The sequence below is a fragment of the Nilaparvata lugens genome, unplaced genomic scaffold (assembly GCF_014356525.2).
Source record: "Nilaparvata lugens isolate BPH unplaced genomic scaffold, ASM1435652v1 scaffold3075, whole genome shotgun sequence".
In the NCBI taxonomy this organism is placed as follows: Eukaryota; Metazoa; Arthropoda; class Insecta; order Hemiptera; family Delphacidae; genus Nilaparvata; species Nilaparvata lugens.
In genome coordinates, this window is record NW_024090381.1 from 2989 (window position 1) to 11992 (window position 9004).

General features: G+C 37.5%; 1 non-coding gene across 40 annotated transcripts in view; it reads left to right on the forward strand.

Moving 5' to 3' along the window:
- The first annotated feature begins 349 nt into the window (after window positions 1-349).
- The window catches only part of LOC111062145, a 39529-nt gene continuing 30874 nt past the window's right edge, over window positions 350-9004 (forward strand). For 3 of the 40 annotated variants that reach the window (XR_005573611.1, XR_005573618.1, XR_005573626.1), the window contains exons 1-5: window positions 1471-1662; window positions 2639-2766; window positions 5138-5387; window positions 6814-6915; window positions 8424-8551. This is a non-coding gene — a transcript (uncharacterized LOC111062145). Of the gene's footprint in view, window positions 522-561; window positions 581-1098; window positions 1140-1470; window positions 1663-2638; window positions 2767-3568; window positions 3683-5137; window positions 5388-6813; window positions 6916-8423; window positions 8552-9004 lie in introns of those variants that run through there. The other 37 variants (XR_005573636.1, XR_005573651.1, XR_005573642.1 and 34 more) reach the window with 26 other exon arrangements.

The window sequence follows — 9004 nt, forward strand, 5'->3', positions numbered from 1 at the left end:
ATGAAGAGTGAATCTTTTTATGAATAATTCTTTCAAACGTAATAAAGACATTAATCTATAGTTATAAAATTCCTTATCTATAAAGAATCATTTTAGAACCATTGAATGTCGATATTTTTTCCAAATGTTTCAATCAAAAGTACTTATATATATTCCCAACTTTTCAATGAATAATGGTATAAATCAACTAGAAAATATATTAAAACTTTTAAAATAATTATTTGAATATCATAATTCTAATTTGATGATAGATATACTTAATTATTTTCTATTATTTTTTGCGTTGTGTAGTGGTACGGCTGGCTACCTGCTGTTGAAGCTAATCAGCTGTTTGAAGTTCCTTATTTTTTCAACTATGAATTGCGTTAATAGTGCTTCCAATAAACAGGATAATTTGATACATCAGAGAAATAATTTAAATATTTTATTTGAACGTATCAATTGTTAATACATAATTATTTTTCATTATTATTTGCGGTGTGTAGTGGTACAGCTGGTTACCAAAATCCGTCTCCATCGAGGTCAGTTACGTTGCAAGCACGCGTTGCATTTTTACCTCCTGTGTTCTTCTGAAACCCTGGTATTGGTTTTTGATTTTCCTATCTCTCCAATGTTAAATTTTTGGTTCAAGTGATACAGAATGACGTCAGGGTGATACAGAGAAACAGAACGGCGTCCATCTTTGATTTGATACAGATATTATCATCTCTACAGAGGATGAAATCCATAAATAAATATTATTTGAATAATTCTCTATTATATCAGTGTTTAATGATATTTAGATAGTTTTTAATATTGGTTTCAATTGACCTACAGATTTTTTGGTTATTTTTTTTTTTGACTGAAAATTGTACTCAACTCAAAATGAATTGAGGTTATGAAAATATTAACCATCGATAACCAATTTTTGGAATTTTTAGTCTGAATCTAAATTTAAAAGAGGAATAGGACAGTTTTTATCTCATCTCTCCGATCATTTTGATTTAAATTATATGTGGAAATAATTAAAGAATGAAACTGTTAATTTGGTAAACAGATACAGGAACTTGGAGGTTAGCCTATTTATATTTAGCATATTTTCCTAGTTTTATCCCAACCTAGCAAATAATAACAGTTTAGCTTGTTAGAACGACAACTTGGTAAGTACCGGTAAACCTAATGATAAATCTATAATGTAATAATAGAAAGAATCGGCTTGTACACTTAGGGGATAGGATATTTTTCAATGACGCATCACCCCCAAAAGACGTCTCCACCGTTCAGCTGCTTTTGTGATAATGCATATTATAATTTGAATGAATTTATGATTGATGATTTAAATTTTTATTGAAAGTGGTCACTGTTTTATTTGCCATTCGAATAGTTGTTCTGTAATTATGTGTATTGAATACAATGAATGAAACAGAAGGTATTGGAGGTATCTCCAATAGGTCGAGTTTGTGAAGTTTTCAGTTAGTCCCTAGCAAAGCACGGGTTACCTGCTGTTAATAATATTTTGTTTTTTTATTTGACCACTCTACAGTAAGATTGTACACAATAATAATATCGTGGGTCTGTTTTTGCAGTTGCTTGGTATGGATTGTAAGACACAGAAGAAGACGCATTTAGATGTTTTTGGATCTTGAATCTTGATGCTCACAGAAAAGCAAGTCAACCAGACAGGTGAGTCACACAACATTAGTATACTTTTACTCAAGTAGGCCTATACTTACTTAGTTACTTACAACTTAATAGTTGCTACAATACTCTTTTCTGGCTATCAAGTTTGTCAGTGGCTCAATTCAGGGCAGTATTCCACCACCAATTCAATTCAATACTAGCAGATAACCCGTGCACCGCAATGGGCTAATTAAAATTTAACAGACTTAAAACTTGACCTACCTTAATCTTGGAGAATAAGCTAATAGGCTAATATTCTTTTATATTAAAAGAATTAATATAACCATCCACGGTGAATAATTAATAATCTATATGCAAATTGTCAAGTTAATCAGTCCAGTAGTTGAGGCGTAATGCTTGATACTTGTAGATATCCCACTAGTAGCGCGACAGCGCCGTGGTCGTCCCTGCGGAACACACCGTCATCATAGAATTCGTGCAGGCTATAGTAAGGCTTTTGTTGTAAGTGTCTCTTCTGGAGGTCCTTGAAGGTGCCTATGCTTTTGATATTTTTTATTTCTTCTTCTGGGAGATGGTTGTAAATCCTGCTGCATCTGGTTGTAAATCTGGGCCCCTCTTGCGCCAGTCCAGTTCTCACTGTCAGTATATGGGTGTCATTATGTCGTCTTGTGTTGTATCCATGTATATGTTGGTTCCGTTGGAAATAATCCGGTCTTCTTTCAACCATCAGAGCTGATTCAAAGACACGGGAGTGTTAGTATTCCAGTCTCAAAAATAAAGTTTTGCAATGTGCCAGGTAGTTCTCATTGTTTATAATTCTAACGATCCTTTTCTGTAGGTGAAGAAGCATGATTTTTTCAAGTATGCATTGTGATGATCTATGAATTTCTATTATGCATTATTCATTATCTCATTTCTATTTTCATATGATGCGTCTGATAATTGGTGAACTGTGATTCCATTCATTCATCTGTGAATTTCTTATTTTTTCATCTAATTTATCTATGTTCTATTACAGGCTCTGAAAATTGATGAAATGGAACAAATTATTTGGACAAGACACTAGAAAAATTCTACTCGGTCGGTTTTGAAATCATACCTCAAGAAACTTGCGGGATCTTCGTCTGCACTGCACTAGCATTTTAGGTAACTATCCGAATAGCCTACTATTTTGTATTCATTTCAGTGACAAATTTTCATTTGTACCGTAAATGAATAAATGAATATCACAACTGAAATAGAGAGCAAACCTTTGTTTAGGAGGAAATTAAAAGACTCGAATAGTGCTTTTACAGTGCTACAGAACTTTTCGAATCAAGACAAGTTGAACTCATGATTGCTGTGTTCAGAAATAAAAGTATTAATTCAACATCATATCTATGCTACTTTATTGTATATAACAATTGTAAATATATGATTGTTATGGTGACTTACTCAGTTATGTACATGCAGAAATTAAGCATATTTTTAATAACACAGTGTTATGATGTGGCAATTTAATATCTGGGTAGAATGGATCCCTGCAAGCCATTTTTTAAAATATACAGCAATTTGACTCTTCACTGTTTATTAATGCTGCAGGCTCTTACTTTTCAAAGATATCTTGAATATATTAGATCTAATAAGCGATCTACATGAGCACTTTACTAGAGAGTGTATTCAAGTTGATACCGGTCAGGCTTTTTATTTTAGGGAGCTTCCTCCATCTAGGGATCTAGGGTCTCTAAAGCCTGATGTTTTTGCATATATGTCCTGCATATATAGTATATAGATAAACGTGACGTGTGGTTAATGTGGTAATTTGTTGTTTGCAGGTTTGTTGGAGGCGAACGACATCCACAACAATGGGATAGCGGGGTTCGGGCGCCAACCCGACAGTGACAGTGGTGCACTGCGAGATCCACCACGGACAGACGGGTGGCTTGTACGGGCTCGGCCAGTTCATCGACAACCGCATCCATTCCCACAGCAACCCCACCGCAACGAGATCTACAACGGCCATCAGGGTGGCGTCTTCATCTTGGCGAAGGCCGCGGCTTGATCGAGCATAACAATATCTATGGTGAGTGAATTGCAAACATCACTATGTTATGCCTAGTCCTCAGTCGCTGGCCCGCGTTGGTCTTGCCATCTACACTGCAATGTGGCCAGTGCCCAATCAAGGCCAGCGTCAAACAATACATGCACAATGGAAACTCGGCTAGAATCGTGACGTCAAAATCCGCCATCTTGAAAGAAAGCCAATCTAGCCAGTGCCGCCCAGAGTGGCAATGATTTAGCCAGTTCTTCTGTCCTATTACATCAGCTGTTCAACTTTGTCGCCTTGACAAAATGTAGCTTGTATCAGAATTTATAAGAGTTTTTCCAATCACTTGATAAATCAAAATTATTCATTATATTTTATTTGATAATTTATTAGATACTCATTTACACAGAAAAATCAGCAAAACAAACGACAAAACAGGCATTGGTTGACTAGTGTGGATGGGTGGTTTGGCCTTCATTGGCCTACGGTGGGGGGCTGGCCTCCGCTCGAGAAAAATTGGAGCGATGGCCAATGAAGGCCAGCGCTGGCAAACTACCCATCGACACACTGGCGGTGGTCATCATTGGGCCAACATGTGGCTGCGGCATAAGGACCCTTATTACTGCCTTGGCGGCTCCACCGGTTTATTACCGCGTGTCAGCGCGTTCTACTGACTGCTACAAGTCACCACCAGGTTTCTAGTGGTCGGTGATATCTGTATTCGCCTCACTTGTTTGTGCTGTCCACGTTGGCAGCAGATGATGTCGAATCGATGACATGAATCATTTTGTAGTGGGATAGCACTAGGTGAACTAGAGACTCGACTGCACTGGATATAGAGTGCTGTCTTTGAGTCTTTCAACCCGGCTCACCCTGAGGGTTGAAGGTTGGGGCCGGCAACGATAAGATAGCCTTGGATGCAGTAGCTAGATTTTAGGAGGAAATTAAAAGACTCGAATAGTGCTTTTACAGTGCTACAGAACTTTTCGAATCAAGACAAGTTGAACTCATGATTGCTGTGTTCAGAAATAAAAGTATTAATTCAACATCATATCTATGCTACTTTATTGTATATAACAATTGTAAATATATGATTGTTATGGTGACTTACTCAGTTATGTACATGCAGAAATTAAGCATATTTTTAATAACACAGTGTTATGATGTGGCAATTTAATATCTGGGTAGAATGGATCCCTGCAAGCCATTTTTTAAAATATACAGCAATTTGACTCTTCACTGTTTATTAATGCTGCAGGCTCTTACTTTTCAAAGATATCTTGAATATATTAGATCTAATAAGCGATCTACATGAGCACTTTACTAGAGAGTGTATTCAAGTTGATACCGGTCAGGCTTTTTATTTTAGGGAGCTTCCTCCATCTAGGGATCTAGGGTCTCTAAAGCCTGATGTTTTTGCATATATGTCCTGCATATATAGTATATAGATAAACGTGACGTGTGGTTAATGTGGTAATTTGTTGTTTGCAGGGTTTGTTGGAGGCGAACGACATCCACAACAATGGGATAGCGGGGTTCGGGCGCCAACCCGACAGTGACAGTGGTGCACTGCGAGATCCACCACGGACAGACGGGTGGCTTGTACGGGCTCGGCCAGTTCATCGACAACCGCATCCATTCCCACAGCAACCCCACCGCAACGAGATCTACAACGGCCATCAGGGTGGCGTCTTCATCTTGGGCGAAGGCCGCGGCTTGATCGAGCATAACAATATCTATGGTGAGTGAATTGCAAACATCACTATGTTATGCCTAGTCCTCAGTCGCTGGCCCGCGTTGGTCTTGCCATCTACACTGCAATGTGGCCAGTGCCCAATCAAGGCCAGCGTCAAACAATACATGCACAATGGAAACTCGGCTAGAATCGTGACGTCAAAATCCGCCATCTTGAAAGAAAGCCAATCTAGCCAGTGCCGCCCAGAGTGGCAATGATTTAGCCAGTTCTTCTGTCCTATTACATCAGCTGTTCAACTTTGTCGCCTTGACAAAATGTAGCTTGTATCAGAATTTATAAGAGTTTTTCCAATCACTTGATAAATCAAAATTATTCATTATATCACAAATATTTATTCGATAATTTATTAGATACTCATTTACACAGAAAAATCAGCAAAACAAACGACAAAACAGGCATTGGTTGACTAGTGTGGATGGGTGGTTTGGCCTTCATTGGCCTACGGTGGGGGGCTGGCCTCCGCTCGAGAAAAATTGGAGCGATGGCCAATGAAGGCCAGCGCTGGCAAACTACCCATCGACACACTGGCGGTGGTCATCATTGGGCCAACATGTGGCTGCGGCATAAGGACCCTTATTACTGCCTTGGCGGCTCCACCGGTTTATTACCGCGTGTCAGCGCGTTCTACTGACTGCTACAAGTCACCACCAGGTTTCTAGTGGTCGGTGATATCTGTATTCGCCTCACGTGTTTGTGCTGTCCACGTTCGCAGCAGATGATGTCGAATCGATGACATGAATCATTTTGTAGTGGGATAGCACTAGGTGAACTAGAGACTCGACTGCACTGGATATAGAGTGCTGTCTTTGAGTCTTTCAACCCGGCTCACCCTGAGGGTTGAAGGTTGGGGCCGGCAACGATAAGATAGCCTTGGATGCAGTAGCTAGATTTTAGGAGTTGATAAGTGACGTCGTTCGGCCCCTCGAAATAAACTCCTAATAGCCGCCTCTCTTATTTGGAAAGTCCAGAAAGTTGGTTATGTATTATAATTTAAACCATTTATTCATTAATGCTCATGTTTTCCTAGTTTTATCCCAACCTAGCAAATAATAACAGTTTAGTTTGTTGAAACATCAACTTGATAAATAGCCTACTTCTAATGATAAATCTATAATATAATAAAGGAAGGAATCGGCTTATACATGTTGGGGATAGGAAATACACAAACGACGCATCATCACGTCTCAACTACTCAACTGATTAACTTGAAATGTTGCTTATAGATTCTTTATTACTGAGGATGGTTATAGACCTTTTTAAAGCGTTCAAGATCTCAGTATGTAGATTTTGTAAAGTTTTCAGTTGCCAGGGTTCACGGGTTACACCTGCTAATGGACAATTATTTGCTCTTTAAATATGAGTGCTCTACAGTAAGATTGTAAACTTTAATTATATGTGTCTGTTTTTGCAGTGACTCAATGTGGATTGTGAAGACACAGAAGGGGACGCATTTGGATCTTGAATCATGAATGTTGAATCTTGATGCTCACAGAAAAGCAAGTCAACCAGACAGGTGGGACACACAACTTAAGTTACTTATTCTCAGTTATAATTAAGTATACTTACTTCTTACTAAGTTAATAGCTACTTACGTACAACTTAATAGTTGCTACAGTACCCTTTTCTGGCTATCAAGTTTGTTAGTGGCTCAATTCAGGGCAGTATTTTATCACCAACTCTATGTAATATATCTATTTTTATGATCTGGTAGTATCCGAATCGAAATACTTCTACTACCAATTGAAAAATGGCACTATAGTGTTCGATTTTGATGACACTACAGTCTAAATTTTGAATAATAGTTATTAAAAACTATTACCCACGTTTAGAGCGCTTTCGATTTTCAAATCCATTTTTAACACACAATAATAACTATTATTCAAAAATTGGACTGTAGTGTCGTCAAAAATACGAGTAGATCAAAATTGAATTATCAACTAGCAGTTGGTCATGGATAGTGAAATAGATGAGTACTATAGTGAGGTCTATAGAGTAATATAGAATCTTGGCCCACAGATATTCGTAAATTGGGAAACACAACTTTAAAAATATAACATTGAAATATTGAAATATTATTTGCAGGATTGAGACCACAATAGGAGGCATAAAGTCCCTTGATAATTTTGAAAACAGAGACGTTATAGTGAGGTCCACGTTATAATGGCAGTGGAGGAAAGTAGGAGAACAACGTTGCCAATTATCTGCCTTGCCACTGCCTTCTGAAGAGGATAGCTTGGTCAATTTTACCACCAACTTTGGTCAATATCTATAGTTAGTTCCTAAAGGTAGTGGAGAAAAATAGAAGAACAACATTGCCAATAATTATACATAAATATCAGATGTACTGGTATCAGCTATCCTCTTCAAAAGACAGAGAATTGGCAACGTTGTTCTTCTATTTTTCTAGTGGAGAAAGATAGGAGAACAGTAGGGCCGATTCTGTACCTTCTATAGAGGATAGCTGATACCGTTAAGCCTATATCTGATCTGATATCAACTGTTCATTCTTGTTAAAAATAATTAATTATATTTCATTTGGATTCATCCCTTCCAGTTAGGCCGCAACTCCACCTCAGCATCTTCATTTCAGTGACCTCCAATCTGTGTTCATGGGCTTTCTTAACTGCCCAGGCCTCCGCTCCGTATGTCAACGCGGGCCGCACGACACGACTGTTTTATAGATTTTGCCCTTAAGTTTTTCATTCCTTCTATCACAAAGTATTGCAGTCATTTTCCTCCAATTCATCAATTAATTTACTAGATGTGCTATTTCGTTGGCCTGTTCTCCGTCTGCATCAAAGGTTGAGCCCAGCTAATAAGAGTATAGAAACTCTAACTTGTACTAAACATGATTATTTCAAGTATGCATTGTGATGATCTATGAATAATTTCTATTATACATTATTCATTATCTCATTTCCATTTTCATATGATGTGTCTGATAATTCGTGAACTGTGATTCCATTCATTCATCTGTGAATTTATTATATTGTCATCCAATTTATCTATGTACTGTTACAGGCACTGAAAATTGATGAAATGGAACAAATTATTTGGACAAGACACTAGAAAAATTCTACTCGGTCGGTTTTGTAATCATACCTCAAGATACTTGCGAGATCTTCGTCTGCTCTGCACTAGCATTTCAGGTAATTATCCAACTAGCCTACTATTTTGTATTCATTTCAGTGACAAATATTCATTTGTACCGTAAATGAATAAATGAATAAATGAATATCACAACTGAAATAGAGAGCAAACCTTTGTTTAGGAGGAAATTAAAAGACTCGAATAGTGCTTTTACAGTGCTACAGAACTTTTCGAATCAAGACAAGTTGAACTCATGATTGCTGTGTTCAGAAATAAAAGTATTAATTCAACATCATATCTATGCTACTTTATTGTATATAACAATTGTAAATATATGATTGTTATGGTGACTTACTCAGTTATGTACATGCAGAAATTAAGCATATTTTTAATAACACAGTGTTATGATGTGGCAATTTAATATCTGGGTAGAATGGATCCCTGCAAGCCATTTTTTAAAATATACAGTAATTTGACTCTTCACTGTTTATTAATGCTGCAGGCTCTTACTT